The following is a 25334-nucleotide window of genomic DNA, read 5'->3' as shown; positions in this document are numbered from 1 at the left end:
CTTGGAAGAGCAGTTGAACGGAGTGGACCGTGTCTTGAAAGGAGCATGTAAGACGAACATCAACAAAAGCAGAACGAAGTTAATGTAATGTAGTGGAATTAAATCAGGTGACGCTGAGGGAGAGAAATTTGTTGGCATCGAATGTAGATTTAAGTGTCAGGAAGTATTTTCTGAAAGGATTTGTCTCTAGTGTAGCCGTGTGAGGAGGTGAAAGATGGACGATAACCAGTTTAGATAAAAAGAGAGTAGAATCATTTGAAATGTGGTTCTACAGAAGAATACTGAAGATTAGACGGATTGATCACGTAACTAGTTGTTCTAGAGAAGAGTACTGAAGATTAGATGGATCGATCGCGTAACTAATGAGGAAGTACTGGATAGAATTGGGCAGACAAGAAATTTCTTGCACAATATGCCTAAAGGACTGGATCAGCTCATAGGACACATTGTGAGACATCAGGGGATCGCCAATTTAGTATTTGAGGGAAGTGCGAGTGGTAAAAGTCGTAAGGTGAGACCAAGAGATAAATATAGTATGCAGAATCAGAAAGATGTAGTTTGCAGTGGTGCCGGGAGATGAAGAGCCTCCCACAGGATAGAGTAGCATGGAGAGCTACATGAAACCCTGTGTTCGGATTGAAGACAACAATATAATGAGTACAATAAACTGGAATAAAATGAAATGAAATTGACACAAACCTATGAGCATCTGAAGATAAAAACTAAACCACGTCTACTTGCCACTGCTTTATTTCTATTCCCTAGGCCAGCCGCGATGGCCGAGCGGTTCTAGGCACATCAGTCCGGAACCGTGCGACTGCTAGGGTCGCAGGTTCGAATGCTGCCTCGGGCAAGGCTATGTGTGATGTCCTTAGGTTTAAGTAGTTGTAAGTTCTAGGGGGCTGATGACCTAAGATGTTAAGTCCCATAGTGCTCAGAGCCATTTGAACCATTTCTATTCCATAAAAGGTCGGTCTTTAATGGCTGTGTTGGAAGACTTCGACTTTTGCCAGTAGCTTGTACATTCTAACCTAAGTAACTACAGTACGTAATCTGGTCGATATCTTCCGTCATAACCGTAAATATAGAGTCAACACGAGCTAAACAAGAGCGTGTTTTGTTTATTCGTCCGACGGACAACAATTAGGTGAAAAACACTTTAGAAAAATTTGCAGAACTAAACTATCCCAAAAACTTAAAAAGTTAAAATAAGGAACGTACGAATAGAACCGGAAGTTGATGGCAAAAAGCTTGTAGAACCATCAAGATAAATGAAGTCATAAAATGTGATCCACCAAGAAACGAAAACCCTTGGTAACAGCATACAATATATCATCATCACATATGTTGAAGAACTAATTGAAGCGCTCTATGAGAAGAATGTCGAAGTTAAAACAAACAAAAACGGATTTCATGGATGAGACCGAGTTTCGTTTCAAGACAGGAGTAAAAGGGAGGGACACGCGTTAGGTGTTGGAGGTCAAGCCTAAAACAAGGACGCAACTAAAAGGAAGGTAACAGATAAATTCAGCTTTCAGGTCGACGACTGCGAGGGACTACCTAATGATTCAGCAACACCACATGCGAGAGTATTACAGACGTATCAGAATTCTACAAAGCAGGAAAACTGGTCTGCTTGCAGTGTGACGAAGAGTATACTAGAAACGCTATGTATCGCTCAAATATGGATCGTGAGAATAATTAGAGCACGAGCAGAGGCATTCAAACAATCATTCTTCCGTCACTCCATACGTGGATGGAACAGGAATAAAGCCTAATAACTGGTTCAAATTGCTCTAAACGCTATGGGACTTAACTTCTGAGGTCATCAGTCACCTAGAGTTAGAACTACTTAAACCTAACTAACCTAAGGACATCACAAACATCCATGCCCGAGGCAGGATTCAAACCTGCGACCGTAGCGGTCGCGCGGTTCCAGACTGAAGCTCCTAGAATCCCTCGGCCACAACGGCCGGCCATAATAACGGTTGTTGTAGAATATGGTTGTAGATTTAGATGCAGGAGAACACCACGAAAAGAGGGACTGCAATCAGTTTAAACAGCCAACTGTCTGTGTCTGATGTGCAAACAGGAAGAAGTAGCCAACAGGCTATTAGAGCGACAAATTCAAAGAACTGACTAGACAGAAGACAGTCAGCTGCTGGTGACCCGAAACAGATAAATACAATGGCCACGGGCATAAAACAGTGAGACTGTTGACAGACAGACTCAGCACTTAATAAAATAATAAATACAGCAGACTGAGACGATCGTAACATGTTCAGAATAGTCTGTCCCTAGTGCAGAAAGCACAAGCCCCCGTCTAGGAAATGAAAGGCTGTTGACAGAGCTTGGTGCTTTTTTGTTTTTTCTCAGAAACACCAGGGAGGTGTTCACAAAACTGGAATACGAAATCTACAGCGCTTTAAAAGAGAATAAGTGGAGATTTTGGACCTGGCTTAAGGGCACCAATGAACGAAAAGAAACAAGAAGTATTTCACACAAGTTCTACAATGGTTGTCAGAAAATACCAAAAAATTCCCGGTCTAGATAAATCCGACAAAGCAAGCGGAAATCGAACCGCACGACATATGGGAATGAAGTCAAGAAATAACAACGTGGGAGATATCTGCAGAGCTGACACCACACGATCTACAAACAATTTTCCAAACTCTTGAGGAGGTCGGTAGTCTTGTGAGATTAGACAAAGGGCAGTTATTGACTGCAGAAACTCTACGAATGGTAAGAAACACACATCCAAAAGCAGATGAAATTATATTTCCGGTTTCAGAAGTAGTGGACCGAATTAAGCTGAAGGGGGAATAACCTGCCAACTGATACAGCTCTCCAAAACACAGAAGACAGGAGACGTACGATGATGGTGTCCTGTACAAACAGCTGGAAGTGAAGTATCGCTGCACAGAATTTGGTCCTGATCTCCCGTGGTCACAGTGCTCCGTTCACACAAGGTACTCGTAATAAAACAATGTGGCTTCAAATAAAAGTATATTACTTCTATATGGCACTGTCAAAATTACGAAGAACCTGGCGAGATAAATGCTAGGCATAGCGATACTGTGCTACAGAAAGTGAAGAAATGGATCTCCGAGTAATAAGCATTAATGAAACATACAGCAAAAGAGGCAAATCACCACTCACGCCACTGACAGCTGCGGACCGAGGTGGCGCAGTGGTTAGCATACTACACTTGCATCCTGGAGGACGACGGTTCAAACCGGCGTCCGGTCATCCTTAGATTTTCCGTGATTTCCCTAAATCAGGAAAAGGCCGGGGTCGTTCCTTTGAAAAGGGACGGCCGACTTCCTACCCCATCCTTCCGTAAGCCGATCTGACCGATAACGTCGTTGTCTGGTCCCCTCCCCGCAAAATCAAGCATCCAGTGACAACTCAAATAATAGAACATGACAATGAACGAATGGTGGCCATCGTCGTCCTAGATGAGAGAATTATGGTGGTAAAAACTGAACAACTTTGTGGCGATCGTTCAGTAACTCTAAAAATTTTATACGATAGCAACATACGTTGCATTACCAACATACGCTGAAGTGAGAAATATCATGGGATAGCGATGTGCACGTATACAGATCGCGATAGTCAAGCGTACACAAAGTATAAAAGATCAGTGCATTGGCGGAGCTCTCGTTTGCATGTGAAAAGGTTACGACGTGATTATGGGCGCATGAGGGGAAGTAGCAGACTTTCAACGCGGAATGGTAGTTGTAGTTAGACGCTTGGGACACTACATTTCGGAAATCGTCGGGGGGCTCTGTATTCCGAGATCCACAGTGTCAAGAGTGTGCCGAGAACATCAGGCATTACCTCTCACCACGTGCAACGCAGTGACCGACGATCTTCACTTAACGACCGAGGGCAGCGGCGTGTGCGTAGAGTTGTCAGTGCTAACAGACAAGCAACACTGCGTGAAATAATCGCACAAATCAATTTGGACGTACGACGAACGTAACCGTTGAGACAATGCGCTAAATTTGACGTTATGGGCTATTGCACCAGACGGCCGACGCGAGTGCCATTGCTAATAGCACGACATCTCCTGTATCTCCTATGCTTCTGGCCATATCAGTTGGACCCTAGAGTAATGGAAAACTGTGGCCTATTTAGATGAGTCCCGATTTCTGTTATTAAGAACTGATAGTAGAGTTCGCACGTGGCGCAGACTTCACGAAGCCGTGGACCCAAGTTATCAACAAGGTACTGTGCGAGATAATGGTGACCCCGTAATGGTGTGGCCTGTATTTACATGGAATCGACGGGGTCCGCTGAACTAAATAAACCACTCGTTGACTGGAAATAGCTATGTTTGGCTACTTGGAGTGGAGTCCATTTCCAGCCATTCATGATGTTCCTAAATAACGGTGTCATGTTACCGGGCCAAAATCGTTCGTGATTGGTTTGAAGAACATTCTGGACAGTCCGATCGAATGCTCTGGCCACTCAGATCGCACTACATGAATTCTATTGAACATTTATTGAACATAATCTAGAGGTCAAATCGAACACAATGTCCTGTATCATTATGGATGACTATAGGGACAGCAAGGTTCAGTTTTTGTGCAAAGGACCTCAAGCGGCTGTTTGAGTCCATACTACGACTGGTCGCTGCACTAAGCCGGGCAGTAGGCGGTCCGACTGGATATAAGTAGGTATCCCATGATCGATGTCATTTCAGTATATACCTTCAGTGTAGTCATGATACACAAAGTACGTTGAACAGCCAAAAGAAGCAGTAACAGTAGGAAGTAGGAGCCAACAGATTTTTACTGTGGATGCTAACGGTAAATCGAATTCGTGGCATAGTAAGAGAACGGATTAAAGGAGGTTGGACGCTATACAGGAACTGTGAACCATGGATGATGGGCAACAGTCATATTCCATTTCCTAGGTTTCCGGAAAGAGTTTGAGACCATGCCACGCTGCAGATTGTTGACGAAGCTCTGAGCGTAGGGAATAGCTTCTTAGATATTCATTGGCAAAATAACTTTTTAACTAGTAGAACCCAGAACTTTGTCGCCGTCGGCTAGTGTTTGTCAGAGGCAAAAGATTCGTTATGACTGTCCCAGTGAAGTGTGACGGAACAGCTCTTGTTCGAGATCGTGACGGCCCGACGCCTAAGAACAAGCGTCTAAGAAACGGTGAGCATCTACCGATAGTTCTTGAAGGACGGTGAAAGCACTAACATCTAGCCATTCAGGCATCACGATACAACGCTGAGGTTGGAGGCTGACTCAGGTCGGATGAATTTTATTGTTTGTTACACGAGGTAGACAATCCTGTACGAATACACCATTATTATACTACGTGTGACATTCACCTGTGTTTCTGTGTGACCTGCGGTAGTAGTCGAAGACAGCATCAACCTATGGACTACGTGAACATTACTGTAGACCACCTGCATTCCTCCGCGCTGGGTGTATTTCCGGACTGCGACGACATCCTCCAGCAGGATAACTCTCCGTGTCTCCAGGCTATAAACGTGCTACATGGTTTGAGGAAATCGTGCTGATGTTTTGGTCGTTCTTCACCCGATACGAATTCGATGGAAAACATCTGGGACGCCATGGGGAGTAATTTACGGGAACTGTATGACGTGTGCATAGACATTTAGTGCCACAGATTCTGAAAAACTACCAATGACTTGTCGAATTCACACCACGAAGAATAGCTGGGCTATACTAAAACCACAAACAGGGCTCCAGTCGAAATAAACATGAAAGCTAAGGAGTGTCTTATCATTACACCATTGCGTTCCTCTCAGTTTGGTCCTACAACAGTCTCAATATATTTGGCTCTATACAACACTGAAGCGCCAGAGAAACTGGTATACGCATACAGAGATACGTAAACAGGCAGAATATGTCACTGCGGTCGGCAACTGCTATATAAGACAAGTGCCTGGTGCAGTTGGTAGATCTGTTACTGCTGCAACAATGGCAGGTTATCAAGATTTAAGCGAGTTTCAACATGGTATTATGCTCGGCGGACAAGCGATGGGACACAGTAACACTGACGTAGCGATGAAGTGAGGATTTTCCCGTACGACCATTTCACAAGTGTATCGTGAATAGCAGGAATCCGGTAAAACATAAAACTTTCGACATCGCTGCGGCCGGAAAAAGATCCTGCAAGAACGGAACGGACGACGACTGAAGAGAATCGTTCAAAGTGACAGAAGTACAACACTTCCTGCTGCAGATTTCAATGCTGGGCCATCAACAAGTGTCAGCGTGCGAACGATTTAACGAAACATTAACGATATGGGCTTCCGGAGCCAAAGGCCCTCTCGTCAACCCATGATGACTGCACGACACAAAGCTTTACGACTCCACTGGGCCCGTCTTCACCAACTGCTGATGACTTTAAATGGTTCAAACGGCTCTCAGCACCATGGGACTCAACTTCTGAGGCCATTAGTCCCCTATAACTTAGAACTAGTTAAACGTAACTAACCTAAGGACATCACACATATCCATGCCCGAGGCAGGATTCGAACCTGCGACCGTAGCGGTCTCGCGGTTCCAGACTGCAGCGCCTAGAACCGCACGGCTGATTTTAAATAGGTTGCCTGGTAGGACGAGTCTGGTTTCAAATTGTATCGAGCAGATGGACGTGTACGGGTCCGTGGACCCTGCATGTCAGCAGGGGACTGTTCAAGCTGCTGGAAATTCTATAATGGTATGGGACGTGTGCAATTCGAGTGATGTGGGACCCCTGCGTCTAGATACGAGTCTGACAGGTGACACGTAGGTAAGCTTCCTGTCTGCTCACCTGCATCCATTCATGTCCATTGTGCATTTCGACGGACATGGGCTATTCCATCAGGACAATGCGACACCCTTCACGTCCAGTATTTCTACGGAGTGGCTCCAGGAACACTCTTCCGAGCTTAAACACTTCCGCTGGCCGCCAAACTTCCCAGAGCAGAATATTATTGAGCGTATCTCGGATGTTTTGCAACGTGCTGTTCAGAAGAGATCTCTACCCCTTGTACTGTTACGGATTTATGGACAGCGCTGCAGGATTGATGGTGTCATTTACCTCCAGCACTGCTTCAGACATTATTCGAGTGCATGCCACGTCGTTTTGCGGCACTTCTGCGTGCTCGCGGGGGCCCTGCACGGTATTAGGCAGGTGTACCAGTTAAGAAACTGGTGTATGTTTCAAAGCTGACTATAGCTTTGAAGATAGCTTCATGACACGTTTAGGGTGGAGATGTACACTCCTGGAAATGGAAAAAAGAACACATTGACACCGGTGTGTCAGACTCACCATACTTGCTCCGGACACTGCGAGAGGGCTGTACAAGCAATGATCACACGCACGGCAACAGCGGACACACCAGGAACCGCGGTGTTGGCCGTCGAATGGCGCCAGCTGCGCAGCATTTGTGCACCGCCGCCGTCAGTGTCAGCCAGTTTGCCGTGGCATACGGAGCTCCATCGCAGTCTTTAACACTGGTAGCATGCCGCGACAGCGTGGACGTGAACCGTATGTGCAGTTGACGGACTTTGAGCGAGGGCGTATAGTGGGCATGCGGGAGGCCGGGTGGACGTACCGCCGAATTGCTCAACACGTGGGGCGTGAGGTCTCCACAGTTGTCGCCAGTGGTCGGCGGAAGGTGCACGTGCCCGTCGACCTGGGACCGGACCGCAGCGACGCACGGATGCACGCCAAGACCGTAGGATCCTACGCAGTGCCGTAGGGGACCGCACCGCCACTTCCCAGCAAATTAGGGACACTGTTGCTCCTGGGGTATCGGCGAGGACCATTCGCAACCGTCTCCATGAAGCTGGGCTACGGTCCCGCACACCGTTAGGCCGTCTTCCGCTCACGCCCCAACATCGTGCAGCCCGCCTCCAGTGGTGTCGCGACAGGCGTGAATGGAGGGACGAATGGAGACGCGTCGTCTTCAGCGATGAGAGTCGCTTCTGCCTTGGTGCCAATGATGGTCGTATGCGTGTTTGGCGCCGTGCAGGTGAGCGCCACAATCAGGACTGCATACGACCGAGGCACACAGGGCCAACACCCGGCATCATGGTGTGGGGAGCGATCTCCTACACTGGCCGTACACCACTGGTGATCGTCGAGGGGACACTGAATAGTGCACGGTACATCCAAACCGTCATCGAACCCATCGTTCTACCATTCCTAGACCGGCAAGGGAACTTGCTGTTCCAACAGGACAATGCACGTCCGCGTGTATCCCGTGCCACCCAACGTGCTCTAGAAGGTGTAAGTCAACTACCCTGGCCAGCAAGATCTCCGGATCTGTCCCCCATTGAGCATGTTTGGGACTGGATGAAGCGTCGTCTCACGCGGTCTGCACGTCCAGCACGAACGCTGGTCCAACTGAGGCGCCAGGTGGAAATGGCATGGCAAGCCGTTCCACAGGACTACATCCAGCATCTCTACGATCGTCTCCATGGGAGAATAGCAGCCTGCATTGCTGCGAAAGGTGGATATACACTGTACTAGTGCCGACATTGTGCATGCTCTGTTGCCTGTGTCTATGTGCCTGTGGTTCTGTCAGTGTGATCATGTGATGTATCTGACCCCAGGAATGTGTCAATAAAGTTTCCCCTTCCTGGGACAATAAATTCACGGTGTTCTTATTTCAATTTCCAGGAGTGTATTTTGTAATCAACAGTGTCGGCCCGGGATATCACGAGCATAATTTTAAGTCTCTCTGACTTCCTACAAGTTCCTGTTAGAAAGTTACTGCACTTCGCTTCTAATGTCGCCTCTTCATTTCCAATCACGCCGAGACAGGTACGGTACTTACGGATGCGCCGCTGTTGTTTGGAGGTAACGATAACGGCGCTTCGCAGAAGAAGGGCATTGGCGGTGGCGACCACGTGACCGGCAAGTGCGGGTGGCGCCGCGATTGCAGTCAGCAATTAGCTGTCAGTCAGCAGTCAGCGCTCGCAGCTGCAACGACGGCGCCAACACCAGTAGCACCAACTGAACCACCTCGAGCCAATCGAGCCAAGGATAGGCTCGTCTTTTCAGAGTCAGCGTCAGTAGCACCAGGTGAGCGCAAGGCAGGCGACGCTTGTAGCTAAGTGTAGGCAAACTACTTTTGTTTTCAAACCAATTTCGGGCCGCTGTCGGAACAAGTGAAAAAATCTTTATTCCTGAAATAACCTTTCATTTTTTCAGGGTTCCATTTTCTCCGTTATTCTATAAACTGCACCCCCGAGTATTTTCGAGCTCATTTCACGGATTAATTTGAGGTATTATACTATTCTGCTAAGTTTCTTTCGAGTCTTTAACTGTTTCCATATCTCATCTATATGCACTCATTCTTCGTTTTTTGCTTCCAATCGAACAACTGCGACCTTTTATTCAACGTTTCCCACCATTTTTATCACGAATCCGAACTATGCTGAAAATATTATGCTTTGTTTTTTCTTTTCTAGTTACCATCGCAATATTTTTCTTTCGTTCCTAGTTTTACTTTCTTTATTTTCTTTTTTTTTTCTTTACTTCTCTCCTTAATGGGACAAACATATTTCACACCGTTGTTCACGTTTTATTATTGCGGTTTTTAAGATTTCTTCTTACAGTTTATGTATATTTACCGGCGTAATGCTGCAGCATGGCCTAAAATGGGTTAAAATACGTTAATGCTGAGCTAAGTGGAGGTTGCTGTCTCTTAAGAGCTATGAAACCTTACATCAGTATAGGAACATGAATACTTGCTACATTCAGTCACGCCTAAATTGTAAATTTCTAGGGAAACTCCCAACAACACTCAGTATTTTACAACATAGGAGAAGGTTCAAATGACTCTGAGCACTATGGGACTTAACATCTATGGTCATCAGTCCCCTAGAACTTAGAACTACTTAAACCTAACTAACCTAAGTACAGCACAGGAGAAGGCCATTAGAGTAATTAATGGGAGTAAGATGAGTGAATCATACAAACGTACGACATATACTTCCCCTGTCGTGTATTTACATCATAGAAGAACTCCTATTGTATAAAGTATATTTCATTAGCCAATGCAAAAGATTGTAAAGGAACGGTGATGTTGACGAACGTAATACAAGAGTGAACAACAGCCTCCACGTAATTCAGACCAGTTCTATACCCCATAAGAACACACTTAACATTGCTTTGAAGCTTTTTAACAAACTTTCTGAGAGCTCAAACATCATCAAGAATACAATGCTCTTCATAAAATTCTTGCAGTCATACTTATATTGGTAGTGTTTTGCTCAGTCAGCGTACATACGGTATTACAAAGTACTTCATCGTGCTTCATGTAAATGGAGAAGCTGAGTGTCAATAGTACATTAGAATTATAACAGATGTTCAACTCACGTAGAACTTCAAAAATTTACATACGCGAAAGATTGTGTAAAATTTCTATGTATTTAATACTTTTGCATCCGAAAATTACGCAACCGGTTTTAGGAATTGAAAAGAAGTTGGCATTGATAGTCTGCAAAAGGGCAAGTAAATTACCGTTTTCGAAATACTTGTATCGTTTTAGGGGTCCTTGCCTAAATCGGTAAAATCGGAACATTCATTGGATCACTTTGTAGCCCGTATGTATGCCTGTTAACAACCTTTTTTTTTCTGGAAAAGGTTGACGTATCACGTTGAAATTTATGTCACTTGTTAAGGTCTACTGTCCTTTCGCGGTGAAAATAAACTGAAGGTTCTAAGTCAATGAATCAGGAGATAAGGCCATTTATGTCACATATTTTAATACTCGCAAACTCACCGATCAAACCCTGAATAATACCGCTCTTTTACATACAATCATGATATTTGAGCAGAAGCGAGGTTCCGAAGTACAAACAAATGACAAACCTCGAAAATTGTGAATTTGTAGTTGTTGTTGTTGTTGTTGTTGTTGTTGTTGTCTTCAGTCCTGAGACTGGTTTGATGCAGCTCTCCATGCTACTCAATCCTATGCAAGCTTCTTCATCTCCCAGTACTTACTGCAACCTACATCCTTCTGAATCTGCTTAGTGTATTCATCTCTTGGTCTCGCTCTACGATTTTTACCCACCACGCTGCCCTCCAATGCTAAATTTGTAATCCCTTGATGCCTCAGAACATGTCCTGCCAACCGGTCCCTTCTTCTTGTCAAGTTGTGCCACAAACTCCTCTTCTCCCCAAGTCTAATCAATACCTCCTCATTACTTACGTGATCTACCCATCTAATCTTCAGCATTCTTCTGTAGCACCACATTTCAAAAGCTTCTACTCTCTTCTTGTCCAAACTATTTATCGTCTATGTTTCACTTCCATACATGGCTACACTCCATACAAATACTTTCGGAAACGACTTCCTGACACACAAATCTATACTCGATGTTATCAAATTTCTCTTCTTCAGAAACGCTTTCCTTGCCTTTGCCAGCCTACATTTTATATCCTGTCTACTTCGACCATCATCAGTTATTTTGCTCCCCAAATACCAAAACCCATTTACTACTTTAAGTGTCTCATTTCCTAATCTCATTCCCTCAGCATCACCCGACTTAATTTGACTACATTCCATTATCCTCGTTTTGCTTTTGTTGATGTTCATCTTATATCCTCTTTTCAAGACACTGGCCATTCCGTTCAACTGCTCTTCCAAGTCCTTTGCTGTCTCTGACAGAATTGCAATGTCATCCGCGAACCTCAACGTTTTTATTTCTTCTCCATTGACTTTGATACCTACTCCAATTTTTTCTTTTATTTCTTTTACTGCTTGCTCAATATACAGATTGAATAACATCGGGGACAGGCTACAACCCTGTCTCACTCCCTTCCGAACCGCTGCTTCCCTTTCATGTTCCTCGACTCTTATAACTGCCATCTGGTTTCTGTACAAATTGTAAATAGCCTTTCGCTCCCTGGATTTTACCCCTGCCATCTTTAGAATTTGAAAGAGAGTATTCCAGTCAACATTGTCGAAAGCTTTCTCTAGGTCTACAAATGCTAGAAACGTACGTTTGTCTTTCCTTAATCTATTTTGTAAGATAAGTCGTAGGGTCAGTATTGCCAAACGTGTTCCAACATTTCTGCAGAATCCAAACTGATCTTGCCCGAGGTCGGCTTCTACCAGTTTTACCATTCGTCTGTAAAGAATTCGCGTTAGTATTTTGCTGCAGTGACTTATTAAACTGATTGTTCGGGTATTTTCACATCTGTCAACACCTGCTTTCTTTGGGATTGGAATTATTATATTCTTCTTAGAGTCTGAGGGTATTTCACCTGTCTTATAATCTTGCTCACCAAATGGTAGAGTTTTGTCAGTACTGGCTCTCCCAAGGCCGTCGGTAGTTCCAATGGAATGTTGTCTATTCCTGGGGCCTTGTTTCGACTCAGGTCTTTCAGTGCTCAGTCAAACTCTTCACGCAGTATCGTGTCTCCCATTTCATCTTCATCTACATCCTCTTCCATTTCCATAATATTGTCCTCAAGTACATCGCCCTTGTATAGACCCTCTGTATACTCCTTCCACCTTTCTGCTTTCCCTTCTTTGCTTAGGACTGGGTTTCCAACTGAGCTCTTGATATTCATACAAGTGGTTCTCTTTTCTCCAAAGGTCTCTTTAATTTTCCTGTAGGCAGTATCTATCTTACCCCTGGTGAGATAAGCTTCTACATCCTTACATTTGTCCTCTAACCTTCCCTGCTTAGCCATTTTGCACTTCCTGTCAATCTCATTTTTGAGACGTTTGTATTCCTTTTTCCCTGATTCATTTACTGCGTTTTTATATTTTCTCCTCTCATCAATTAAATTAAATATTTCTTCTGTTACCCAAGGATTTCTACTAGTCCTTGACTTTTTTACCTACTTGATCCTCTTCCGCCTTCACTACTTCATCCCCCAAAGCTACCCATTCTTCTTCTACTGTATTTCTTTCCCCCATTCCTGTCAATTGTTCCCTTATGCTCTCCCTGAAACTATGTGCAACTTCTGGTTTAGTCAGTTGATCCAGGTCCCATCTCCTTAAATTGCCACCTTTTTGCAGTTTCTTCAGTTTTAATCTACAGTTCATTACCAATAGATTTTGGTCAGATTCCACATCTGCCCCTGGGAATGCCTTACAATTTAAAACCTGGTTCCTAAATCTCTGTCTCACTATTATATAATATATCTGATATCTTCTAGTATCTCCAGGATTCTTCCATACAACCCTCTTTTATGATTCTTGAACCAAGTGTTAGCTATGATTAAGTTATGCTCTGTGCAAAATTCTACCAGACGGTTTCCTCTTTCATTTCTCTCCCCCAATCCATATTCACCCACTATGTTTCCTTCTCTTCCTTTTCCTACTCTCGAATTCCAGTCACCCAAGACTATTAAATTTTCGTCTCCTTTCACTACCTGAGTAACTTCTTTTATCTCATCATAAATTTCATCAATTTCTTCATCATCTGCAGAGCGAGTTGGCATATAAACTTGTACTACTGTAGTAGGCATGGGCTTCGTGTCTCTCTTGGCCACAATAATGCGTTCACTATGCTGTTTATAGTAGCTTACCCGCTTGCCGGTAGGGCTTATTGATATCAATAACAGCAAAAATCGTCAAGATTCTATATTCCCTGAATGGATAAACTGTCTATTTTACTATTATTTTTTTTTCATGTTTTTTAGTCATCAGTCTTTTGACTGGTTTGATGGGGCCCACCATGAATTTCCAGAGAACCACTTCCAACCTACGTCCTCAACTATCTGATGGATGCATTCAAGCCTCTGTCGTCCTCTACAGTTTTTGCCCTCTGCAGCTCCCTCTAGTAGCATGGAAATCATTCCCTCGTGTCTTAACAGATGTCGTACCAGCCTGTCCCTTCTTCTTGTCAGTGTTATCCACATATTTCTTTCCTCTTCGATTCTGCTCAGAACCTCCTCATTCCTTACCTTATCAGTCCACCTAATTTCAACATTCGCCAGTAGCACCACATCTGAAATGCTCTGACTGTCTTCAGTTCCTGTTTTCCCACAGTCCGTGGTTCACTACCATACAATGCAATACTGCTGTGCTCCAAACGTACGTTCTCATGAACTTCTTTCTCAAATTAAGGCCTATGTTTGATACTAGTGGACATCCCTTGGCCAGAAATGCCCTTTTCGCCAGTGCTAGCCTGGTTTTGATGTCCTCATTGCTCCGTCCGTCATTGCTCTTTTCCTGCCTAGGTAGCTAAATTTCTTAACTTCATCTACTTCGTGACCGGAAATCCTGATGTTAAGTTTCTCGCTGTTCTCATGTCTGCTACTTCTCATTACTTTCGTCTTTCTAAGATTAATTCTCAATCCATATTCTGTATTTATTAGACTATTCATTCCGTTCAGCACATCCTGTTCTCCTTCAGTTTCATTCAGGATAGCAATGTCATCAGCGAATCGTATCATTGATACCCTTTCACCTTGGATTTTAATTCCATTCCTGAACCGTTCTTTTATTTTCATCATTGCCTCTTAGATGCATAGATTGAACACTATGTGCGAAAGACTCCATCTCTGTCTTGTTGTTGTAGTTGTGGTCTTCAGTCCTGAGACTGGTTTGTTGCAGCTCTCAATGCTACTCTATCCTGTGCAAGCTTCTTCATCTCCCAGTACTTACTGCAACCTACATCCTTCTGAGTCTGCTTAGTGTATTCATCTCTTGGTCTCCCTCTACGATTTTTACCTTCCACGCTGCCCTCCAATGCTAAATTTGTGATCCCTTGATGCCTCAGAACATGTCCTACCAACCGGTCCCTTCTTCTTGTCAAGTTGTGCCACAAAATCCTCTTCTCCCCAATTCTATTCAGTACCTCGTCATTAGTTACGTGATCTACCCATATAATCTTCAGCATTCTTCTGTAGCACAACATTTTGAAAGCTTTTATTCTCTTCTTGTCTAAACTATTTATCGTCTATGTTTCACTTCCATACATTGCTAAACTCTATACAAATACTTTCAGAAACGACTTCCTGGCACTTAAATCTATACTCAATGTAATCGAATTTCTCTTCTTCAGAAACGCTTTCCTTGCCTTTGCCAGCCTACATTTTATATCCTGTCTACTTCGACCATCATCAGTTATTTTGCTCCCCAAATACCAAAACCCATTTACTACTTTAAGTGTCTCATTTCCTAATCTCATTCCCTCAGCATAACCCGACTTAATTTGACTACATTCCATTATCCTCGTTTTGCTTTTGTTGATGTTCATCTTATATCCTCTTTTCAAGACACTGGCCATTCCGTTCAACTGCTCTTCCAAGTCCTTTGCTGTCTCTGACAGAATTACAATGTCATCCGCGAACCTCAAAGTTTTTATTTCTTCTCCATCTCTGTATTACACCCTTTTTAAACCAAGCATTTCGTTCTTGGTCGTCCGCTCTTATTATTACCTCTTGGTTCTTGTAGATACTGTATATTACCCGTCTCTCCCTACAGCTTACCCCCATTTTTTCTCAGAATTTCGAACATCTTGCGCCATTTTACATTGTCGAACACCTTTTCTAGGTCGACAAATCCTACGAACGTGTCTTGATTATTCTTTAATCTTGCTTTCATTATCAATCGCAACGTCAGAACTGCCTCTCTGCTGCCTCTCTGGTGCCTTTGCCTTTACTAAAGCCAAAGTGATTGCCATGTAACACATCACGTCTACATCCATAATTAAGTCTGTACGGAACCACCAGTACGCGAATCCTAAGCGCACCTAGACAACATTTTTGCATAGCAACATACTGAAGCAACTATGGATTTTGTAACTGGTACAATGTAGTATTTTAAAGTTTTTCGGCACCTACTGGAACAAGTAACTAAGTAAAATAACGAATATTAAGCTCTGTACTGCCATCTCCGTATAATTGATTTGCCAATTTACAAGGCGTCGGCAAAAACCTGTCTCTCATCCGTTTGAGGCTTGTGGGGTGAACATCGCTGAACAGAGATATGAATCGGCTCCTCCCCCCCCCCCCCCCCCTCTCCCCCGATGCCCCACAGAAGCGAGTCCCGTGTCTCAATGGCCGCTCGGCTATGCAAGGCGTCTGAATTAGTTCGGAACGGCTCGCCTGCCATTACGCCCCGTGCTGCTGAGTTGTTTACGGAAAAGCAGCTGATCGTGTGTTGAGACACGACGACCGGAATAGATTACCACCGGCACGTAGGAACAAGTAGTACAGCTTCACAAAATACTAAGATTCTTCTCACACAGCGCAGGGATATTTTCAAGTAAACACAGTATACTGACCAAGTTGTAGGTCGTTCGTGTTTTGTCTTGCTGCCATTATGGAATTCGGGATTTAAAAACTCTGTTTAAAGCTTTAAAGCCGGTGCAGTCTGTTAAACTACAATGGGGAGTTGTTAAGAGAGCAAGGTAACAAATTGCAATAGTAATTATTAGCGTACAAAAATAATATACTGTTGTGTCTAAGCTGGCCGCTGCAACCGAGCGGTTCTAGGCGCTAAAGTACAGAACCACGCTGCTGCTACGGTCGCAGGTTCGAATCCTGCCTCGGACATGGATGTGTGCGATGTCCTTAGGTTAGTTAGGTTTAAGTAGTTCTAGGGGACTGATAACCTCAGATGTTAAGTCCCATAGTGCTCAGAGCCATTTGTTGTGCCTGACGTTATCAAGAACTGTCACTGCCTAAAATTTCACAGCAATAACGTACATGACAAATTATGTACTATGTTATAGGACATATTTCACATCCTAACATATTGACTGACAAACATGTGAAAAAATGGTTCGAATGGCTCTAAGCACTATGCGGACCTAACATCTGAGGTCATCAGTCCCCTAGACTTAGAACTACTTAAACCTAACTAATCTAACGACATCACATACATCCATGCCCGAGACAGGATTCCAACCTGCGACCGTAACAGCAGCGTGGTTTTGTACTTTAGCGCCTAGAACCGTTCAACATCTCATTGCTATAAAAGTGCATAATATGCAACTGATGATAGGTTATAAACCCGCAAAACCGGTTTTGGCAAATAAAACGATTGCAGTGCAGCTCATGGTGTGTCGAAGACATCATTTAATAAACAGTACACTCCACTTTAGAACACATTAACTGTTATACCAGCATAATTGAATTTATTTTGCCCTCGCACTTGTAGCGTTCATCAGCTATAGTATCTTTTGAATACGTGGAAACTATCGTCGTTCGATGATCGTGATAAAATGCACAAAGACTAAGTACCCACTTAAAAATATCAGTGCCATCATTAAAATTCGATGAATGCGTGATCACACATATACATAACAAAAAGAACTAACAAATAGTATCGTGTTACAAGATCAACAGTAAGTACGTGGGGCACGTCACATCGTTGAAATATTTAGTAGTAGTCCTGAGAAGAAGTATGAAACCAGACGATCACACAAAATCAATACCACGGAAACCGAGTGGGAGGCTTAAATTTGTACGATAGGTTCTGTGAAAGAATAGTCCATGTCCAATGGAAATCTCATACATTACACAAGTGCGACCATTTCTAGAGTACAGCAGTGACTAAGAATTTGGAGCCCTCAACAAGGAGGTACGACAAAAGCTCGAAAGAATTGACAGACGCACTAGTAACATCATAATAAGTAGGCAGTGTCCAAGTCAAAGAGTAATGAATGTGCTCGAGATTCCTAGGAAGTAAGCGACGTTGCGCTCATAAACTTTGTTGAATAAGTTTAGAGATATGACTGATTAGGAAGACTGATACATCTGCTGCTGCCATCACATATCTCTCGCTGGTATCATGAGAAAGGAATGAAACATAATAGATAATTCTTTGTTTATAATGTTTGGGAAGATCAGTTTGGATTCCGGAGAAATATAGGAGTACGCGAGGTAATACTGATTCTACAACTTACCGTAGAAGACAGGTTAAGGAAAGGCAAACCTACACGTACATTTGTAGACTTAGAGAAACCTTTCGACAATGTTGACTGGAATACTCTCATTGAAATCCTAAAGGTAGCAGGGATGAAATACAGGGAGCGAAAAGCTGCTTAAACGTGTACAGGAAGCAGACAGCAGTAATAAGTGTCGAATGGCATGAAAGGGAAGCAGTGATTGAGAAGGGAGTGAGACAGGGGTTTAGCCTATTCGCCAATGTTATTTGTACATTGAACAAGCAGTAGAGGAAACCAAAGAAAAATTTGGAGTAGGAATTAAAATTCAGAGAGAAGAAATAAAAACTTTGACGTTTGCCGATGACATTGTCAGAGACAGCAAATGACTTGGAAGAACAGTAGAACGGATTCCACAGTGCTTTGAAAAGAGTACATAAGATGAACACCAACAAAGGCAAAAAGATAATACTGAAGTATAGTTGAATTAAATCAGGTGATGCTAAGGGAATGAGATTAGGAAACGAGACACTTAAAGTAGTAGATGAATGTTGCTGTTTGGGCAGCAAAGTAACTGATGATGGCCGAAAAGGAGAGGATATAAAATGTAGAATAGCAAATCTCAACAAAAGCATTTCTGAAGAAGAGAAATCTGTTAACATCGAAAATAGATTTGATCGTTAGGAAATCTTTTTTGAAGGTATTTGTCTCGACTGTAGCCTTGTATGGAAGTGAAAGATGGACAACAAACAGTTTAGATAAAAAGAGAATAGAAGTTTTCGGAATGTGGTGCTACAGAAGAGTGCTGAAGATTAGATAAGTCGATCACTTAACAAATGAAGAAGTACTGAACAGAAGTGGGGAGACAAAAGATTTTTGGCACAACTTGACCAAAAGAAGGCTCGTTTGGAAGGACACATTCTGAGACGTCAAGGGATCACCAATTTAGTATTTGGGAGAAGTGGTGGGAGGGGGGGGGGGGTTAGGGGGTAACAAAATAGTACAAGGAGACCAAGAGATGAATACAGTAAGCAGATTCAGAAAGATGAAGGTTGCAGTAGTTATACGGTGATTAAGAAGCTAACACATGATGGAGTAGTATGGAGAGCTGCATCAAACCTGTCTTCGGACTAAAGACGACAACAACAACAGTGTTTGGTTACCTAAGATCTAGCGTTCCTTGCCTACACTAGTCAGTTGTTTCCTGAAGTTGGCCCAGCATGCCGAAAACTAACAATAAATAATAATGGTTCAAATGGCTCTGATCGGACTTAACATCTGAGGTCATTAGTCTCCTATAACTTAGAACTACTTAAACCTAACTAACCTAAGGACATCACATGCCCGAGGCAGGATTCGAATCTACGACCGTAGCGGTCGCGCGGTTCCAGACTGAAGCGACTAGAACCATTCGGCCACACCGGCCGGCTCTAAATAATAATCCGTGGAGCAAAAAGAGCTTACATGTTATCCAACCTTTAAAAAAAGAACAGAACATTGCTAATAATTGTACACGTTGTACATGGTCTTGTGGAGTATGGATGTAGGTATGCCCTGGTCGGCCACCTTAGTATGTACGTAGGTAGCACACCTCCATAGAACCACACATTACTGCTGTGGCGGTGACTAAAACTGTTATGTGGCAAGCTGAAGCCAAGAACCATATCGAATTAGTGACCATTCGTATCAGCGGAAGCATGGAAAGTGATCACGGAAAATATTTTACCAGCAGTCAAGATAGCTTACTATCATCGTTATTAAAATACTTCTTATTACTACTCAACGAAACACACACTTAGACTTCGTTCTGACGTTTTTCTTGTATTTTACACGACCTAGATTTCGGGTTCCAATACCATTTTAAACTTTTACTGATCCAAATATGTTCATCTCTCCTGATCACATATGTATTAGAGGGTCCACAACCACCAAGGAAATTTAATGGTAATTTGGAACAGGACGAACTTAAAAACGTGGCCCACACACAGAAAGAACTATTACAGCATAGTACAGAAGGTAACTGAAAGAATTAGGTAATAAGACGAACAGCAATAAAACTTTTATTCAAAGACAACCATTACAACGCGGTTCACGTCGTTCCCTGCACATTACAAGGCACAACATCTATAAACATTATAGGAACGCTATGCAGGTTCGAATCCTGCCTCGGGCATGGATGTGTGTGATGTCCTTAGATTAGTTAGGTTTAAGTAGTTCTAAGTTCTAGGGGACTGATGACCACAGATGTTAAGTTCCATAGTGCTCAGAGCCATTTGAACCATTTGAACGCTATGCAGAGCATTTCCGAGTAAGCTCTAAAAAGAAGCAGCCACAACAACAAACGAATTCTGAATCACCACGAGAATAAACAAAACCCATCGAAAATTGAGAAACTTTTCCGACACATAATTCAACAGATAAATTATGACAGTTCAAGGTAGAACAGGAAGAACCATATTTCCTTATTACGTATTACAGGATCGCCCCCTAATGCCCTCTGAAGACATCTTTTAAACATAAATCGTAATGCAGCGACGAGACATTAAATTGTATGAATTGGAAACGTATATAGGGTTAGTTTTCCTCACATTTGGTGGGTGATATTAGTATTTGCTTCTAGCACAAAATACGTTTATCCTCTGGGAAGATATACTTATGTGGAGAGTACAAGTTTCCGAATAAACCCCATATTTCATTGCTAACTTGCCATTCTCAGATACAGTTTGAAACACGGGGTAGTCCCAAGGCATGCTGGGTAAATTGTTTAGAATTTGAAAATTGGACAAGGATGGAGAAGGTAACCAGACCTGACTTTTTCAAAGAAAACACCAGGACTATTGCACTAAATTTAATTTATCTTTGCGGGACGCGGATTTGAACCCTGACCTTCTCACAATGAGTGTCCAATGCCTTCGACGGTACACAGCTTCGCTCAGTACACCTTTTTCAACTACTCAACAAAGCTCTACGTCCCGACGAAACCGGTGATTGCCTACCTAGCCTCTGGGAGAGCATGACGTTGGTGCACAAAATTACGTCTTAGGCATTAGAACAACCATGGTGTTGTCCAAACTGTACACAGGGAGCGAGAATTTGTTCCAAGAGATCATGTTCATCCCCTACAGATTCCTCATGTACACATCTTTTCCACGACGTGTAGGCAAGTTAGCCGCTGTCTAAACACAATTGTATAATATGCAACGGTACTGGTCTCTCCGGAATCTGTGTAACGGAATTCGCAGTACTAAAAGTTTCCTGCCAACTGTGTCATACGCACAGCCATCGTAACAACAAAATCAATCCGAAAAATACACTAGTGGAAAAAAGTAGTATACCGGGAAAGACGTTACCGATTTCTATCCGATGATGGCTTATGCCACTTGGTAGACAGCAGATGTTCTGATAATGGTTTCAACGTCGCCCACCAACAGATAAACGTAGCGGCATAGCTACAAGTGCGGCATCTGTGTCTGCCCTTTAATAGGTAATGCTCACAGCCAGAAGGGTCAGTGTGGTGCAAACCTTTGAGCCAATCAGGCAACCACGCCACAGAGACGCACTCGTGCTTCCTACAGCCAACTGAGCCTTCCAAGTAGCTGGATGGTCTTCCCGGAAAATTACAAGTTGGACGTGCCGCGTCAGTTCTGCAACGATGCTTGTATCAGTGGTCACGTGGACATTCTCACAACCGTGGACGAGGCCGTGGACATCCACGCAGCACAGACGCTCGCCAGGATTGTCGTGTTCCAACGACAGCAGTGTCAGATCGTACAGCTACCACAGCACAGATACGAGAGCTTGTGAGGCCACACATTTCAACACGAACTGTTGCGAACCGTTTATTAGCAGTGGGACGACGGGCACGCACTCTAGTGATGGCTGTTTGCGTGTACGACGTAGACCTGGTGAGTGCTGTCTTGCACAGTGCGTTCTTCCAAGACACACTGGCTCCATCCCAGGCCTTATGGTCTTGGTTGCGATAAGCTACTACTCACGTTCACCTTTGGTGTTTCTGGAGGGGACGCTAAGCCGTACTCAATACGTACAAAATGTTGTTAGATCTGTTCTTTTGCAGGTATTGCAACAGGAATGTGATGTGTTGTTCCCACAGGATAATGCTCGTTCACACACTGCCTGTGAGACTCAATGTCCTTTGTTAGACGTGCAGAAACTTCTCTGGTCAGCACGATCTCCGAACTTGTCTGCAATCGAGCACTTGTGGGATATGATGGGACGAGAAATGCCTCGTGCGACTCGTCAGCCAACTCTTACAGAACTACGTGAACAGGACGAGCAGGCGTGGCATAACGTATCCCTGGACAGAATTCGCCAGTTGTACAGTCGACTGGATGCCATATCTATATCTACATCTACATGCATACTCCGCAATCCACCACACGGTGCGTGGTGGAGGGTACCTCGTACGACAACTAGCATCTTCTCTCCCTGTTCCACTCCCAAACAGAACGAGGGAAAAATGACTGCCTATATGCCCCTGTACGAGCCCTAATCTCTCTTATCTTATCTTTGTGATCTTTCCGCGAAATATAAGTTGGTGGCAGGTAAAATTGTACTGCAGTCAGCCTCAAATGCTGGTTCTCTAAACTTCCTCAGCAGCGATTCACGAAATGAACGCCTCCTTTCCTCCAGAGACTCCCACCCGAGTTCCTGAAGCATTTCCGTAACACTCGCGTGATGATCAAACCTACCAGTAACAAATCTAGCGGCCCGCCTCTGAATTGTTTCTACGTCCTCCCTCAATCCGCCCTGATAGGGATCCCAAACGCTCGAGCAGTACTCAAGAATAGGTCGTATTAGTGTTTTATAAGCGGCCTCCTTTACAGATGAACCACATCTTCCCAAAATTCTACCAATGAACCGAAGACGACTATCCGCCATCCCCACAACTGCCATTACATGCCTGTCCCACTTCATATCGCTCTGCAGTGTTACGCCCAAATATTTAATTGACGTGACTGTGTCAAGCGCTTCACTACTAATGGAGTATTCAAACATTACGGGATTCTTTTTCCTATCTATACTTAGAGTTAGCTGCCATTCTTTACACCAATCACAAATCCTGTCCAAGTCATCTTGTATCCTCCTACAGTCACTCAACGTCGACACCTTCCCGTCCACCACAGCATCATCAGCAAACAGCCGCACATTGCTATCCACCCTATCCAAAAGATCATTTATATAGATAGAAAACAACAGCGGACCGACCACACTTCCCTGGGGCACTCCAGATGATACCCTGACGTCTGATAGTCAGCGCCTGCACTCCTGGCCGTGGTGGCTACGCTCTATGGGTGTCTCGGTATGGTTCTATATCTGGTATATCAGAAACGCCTGTGTTTCTGATCTGTAAATGCAATCATTTCATGTTCTCCACACACAGTGTTGCAACAATAAATCTTGGGTGAATTGTAAGCCTCTAAAGAGGTGTACTAATGTTTATTTCTGGCAGTGTATTACGCGAACTGGTACTGAAGGAAGCTTATGGGTAGCTGTCGTCACAACTGTAGTATCAAGATAAAATAATTCTACTGAGCATGGAGACTAAAGTCAGTCCTACCGCTTGGAAGGTCTGCAGTTTGTAATGATTTGCTGTTAGACTCATCGCAGGGAAGACTAACGAAATGAGTTACAGGCTATATTGCCCCAATCAAAACATATGTAAATTTAGAACGCCACAAGAATAATACCAAAACACCTGGGATAGCAAAACTGTTCCATTGGAAGGGTTTCACGATACACTTAATTTAATATCAAAGCTGGTCAGATCGCTTTTACATCCAAGCAACGCTGTAGAAATTACTTCATTTTAAACACCGGCTTCAATAACAAAACAGGAGCCATTCACTTAGGCATTAATGTAAGCACAGTCACTCATCAGTCGTACTAAAACAAATGTTACAAATACAAAATACTGTAATTAGTAATGCGTTGGCCACCAGTTTCGCCTGATCTGCACTCGATGGACCACATCAGGAACGTTGCCATGTTACAGCTTCAGACCTACAAACTACCGTCCGGTAATTTTTGAGAAATACGTGACCTGTAGGCAGACATCTGGAGCGACATATCACTGGAACCCTACCAGTGCCAAGTCTGCGTCCATGACACGTGGAATTTCTGCTGTATTGCAAAGGTGGACCAATACGATATTAATGGAACCCGTCCCTCAACGGGCTGTCTTTTTACCGTTTTCCTCTCCCCCACAGTATTACTGATCTATAGAGGTAAAAACTTCCCCAGACTTTTCGGATTCTTAGTCAAAGTATTACTGACAAAGTCAGTTAGGTATTTTTTTAAATTGTGATGTTGACAACAATATTTATAAAAGGCTAAAAAACAGAACTTTTGTACCACTGGCTCCACAGCTTACATAAACAATAAGGCTACAGGCAACATTCAGGGAAGTATATATAGCATGCCACCAGTTTCCTCTTCTGATACTGATCTGTAAAAAAACATACAAAATTTATCTTATTACGAGAAACTAACTAAAAAATTTAGACAAAAAACACTCACATCATTGTTATATTTTAGGATTTTTAGTAAATAATAGATAAGACAGTTAGAGATGGTCAGGCTACACAGATATGTGCCGCAATTTTAACTTCAGTTATTTAAGAGAAAACTGTAAGTGCACTATCAAAATTCAGGTTTCTGGTAAATCGCAAAAGAAAATTCAGGAACTTATTAGCTTACCATGATGCAGTGTTAGAATATTCAAGTTGCATGTTCCTTTTCGTCACCTGTTTCTTTATGCCATACTCTTTCTCTTCATTCTTTTATTGATCCTAGCCTCTTTGGTAGCATTTTCTGCTGCTCTCTTCCCTTCGGTTACTCGCAGACGATCAATAAAACTTGGAGCTCAAACCATATTCCTTCCAGTTTATATATTTAATTTTCTAAGAACGCGGTGCTTAGAAATTGCAGAATCACTGAAATTTATTACTACATGCATTACATTTATCTTCAACATTGTCATCCCAATAAGTTCACTTCCCTATACAGCTGTTGAAACTGTCGTTAGGATTAGGTGACAGACTGTAGAGATATCTAATTAGCTGTTTTGCATTTGCCATATCCCTTTCTTTAGGGCTTCATTGCCACAAATGGAGCAAGGAATGCATGTGGGTGTATTGTATGCCAGTACACTCAGTTTTTGTAGGTGATTGTTGAACCAAATGATGTATGTGATTTGATGTTTCTTTGAACTGTTTGCCTTGGATTATTTTCAGCATTTATAAAACAGAAAACACACATACTGAAATAGAACGACATAGCAGTAACTAAGAAACACACGTGTTTCAAATTCAGAAAGCAGGAAGTAAACAAATATATCACTAGAAATTTTTTTCAAATGAAGACATGTCTCAAGACCGTGGCTGATGCATGAAATAAATTGTTGATGGTACACAGCAATCAGCCACAAATTGATTTTACATCACTTTATTCAAAAAGTGCCAGTACTTTTTG

General features: G+C 43.2%; 1 protein-coding gene across 1 annotated transcript in view; it reads left to right on the top strand.

Moving 5' to 3' along the window:
- Nucleotides 1–8936: 8936 nt before the first annotated feature.
- Nucleotides 8937–25334, top strand: part of LOC126176723 (proton-coupled amino acid transporter-like protein pathetic) — a 173881-nt gene continuing 157483 nt past the window's right edge. Inside the window, exon 1 of the mRNA XM_049923892.1 lies at nucleotides 8937–9066. The gene's annotated coding sequence lies outside the window, so the exon portion shown is untranslated. The remainder of the gene's footprint in view (nucleotides 9067–25334) is intronic.

This window comes from Schistocerca cancellata, chromosome 3 (genome assembly GCF_023864275.1).
Source record: "Schistocerca cancellata isolate TAMUIC-IGC-003103 chromosome 3, iqSchCanc2.1, whole genome shotgun sequence".
Taxonomy (NCBI): domain Eukaryota; kingdom Metazoa; phylum Arthropoda; class Insecta; order Orthoptera; family Acrididae; genus Schistocerca; species Schistocerca cancellata.
Note: the sequence above shows the minus strand (reverse complement) of the source record. Positions and strands in the feature narration are given on the sequence as shown.